The following is a 1,542-nucleotide window of genomic DNA, read 5'->3' on the forward strand; positions in this document are numbered from 1 at the left end:
GGTTCTATATCCAATTTCATTTTATGGCTCTGAAGTGATTTCAGGAACTGAGAACAAGAGAAATATTTCATTTAAAATATTATAACCAAAGATGCTTCCATTGTTCTTATTGATCTCGGGTGGCCTCAGTCTGCAGCAGCTTGAAGCAGGATCCCAGTTCCCCAACCAGAGGTTGAAGCCAGGTCCTGGCAGTGAGAGTGCCGAATCCCAGCCACTAGAACACGAGGGCCAGTGGCTAGTGACAAGGCCCTCCATCGTCCACTTTGGAGAAAGGAATTTCCACATAGAGACAGAAAGTAGTGAAACAAGTAAAGTGTTTATTAGGAGGAAAAAAAGTACATTGTGAATAGACACACTTGGATGGGCTCAGAGAGAGAGTCACTCCCTTGGGTAGTTTAAATCACTTATATGGGGCAGTTCTTCTGGTTTTCCTCTGGTCACTCACCTTGCTTTGCCTGGCTCTGAGTCCCTGTTCTGTGTGCACATGCATCTTTTAGCCAAAATGGATTCCACTGCAAGGGTTTCTGGGAAGAAGAACATACTATGGTCTGGCGCTGCCTCCCTTCTCTGACCTCTGAGGAACATTTCTGTGCAGGGGCTGTGTTCTCCCACTCCTTTTATTATTTTTCCTGCTTCTTCCTTTTCTAAAAAATTGCACAGAATAGCAAAGGATTCTGAAAATGCCATCTTCTGGTGGTAACATTAGGAACCAAAGGAGTACAAAATAAGTGCAGCAATCAGGAAACTATTATCCATTTACAACTATAGGGTACTAGAGGAGAATTTGAGGATGAAAGAGAAAGCCAGTGTGAGGCAGGGAAGTAACACAAAAGAGAGATCAAAAAGGGGAAACTAAGAGAGAAGCATGGTCCAGAGGCTGCGAGGAACCTTTTGCTTAGGGTCATTCTAGGCTGTCATCCTCTCCTTTCTCATTCAGATCTGGCTATTTAGTTCAACTGCATCAATTTCCTGAAAAGTGAGCAGGCTATGTTACTAGCTTTTCTAACTATTCTAAGGCATTCACTTTTCCAATGGATAAGATTCAGAAAAGAAAACAGGAATAGAGAACCAAAGAGCAAGAAATTGTTACTGTTCCTGTCCCAAGAACTTCCTAGAGAAAATGGTTTTCTAATCACATGTTCATCATCAAGATAAATGAAGTAGTGCTTGCTTCAGCAGCACACAGACAAAAATTGGAATGATACAGAGAAGATTTTCATGGCCCCTGAGGAAGGATGATATGCAAATTCCTGAAGCGTTTCCTATTTTTATATTTGCAAGTTGCTAATATTTTAAAAGTTCTCATCACAGAAAAAAAGAATAGTTAAGTATGTATAGTGATGGATATTAACCAGACATTATGATTGTCAACTTACAGAAAATGCACAACGTGAGAGTTGCGAGTTGAGTTTATTTGGGGCAAAATGAGGACTGCAGCCTAGGAGACAGCATCCCAGGTAGTTCTGAGAAACTATTCCAAACAGGCAGGGGGAAGATTAGCATTATGTATTCTTGGTAGAGGAGGAGTACATGTAATCAAAT

At 41.1% G+C, this 1,542-nt stretch overlaps 1 non-coding gene across 1 annotated transcript; it reads left to right on the plus strand.

Annotated features, from left to right (window-relative positions):
• Nucleotides 1-1,163: 1,163 nt before the first annotated feature.
• On the plus strand, nucleotides 1,164-1,270 carry LOC130847291 (U6 spliceosomal RNA). Its single transcript, XR_009052067.1, has one exon. It is a non-coding gene; the product is annotated as a U6 spliceosomal RNA (small nuclear RNA).
• Nucleotides 1,271-1,542: the final 272 nt, after the last annotated feature.

This window comes from Hippopotamus amphibius, chromosome 2 (genome assembly GCF_030028045.1).
Source record: "Hippopotamus amphibius kiboko isolate mHipAmp2 chromosome 2, mHipAmp2.hap2, whole genome shotgun sequence".
Classification (NCBI taxonomy): Eukaryota; Metazoa; Chordata; class Mammalia; order Artiodactyla; family Hippopotamidae; genus Hippopotamus; species Hippopotamus amphibius.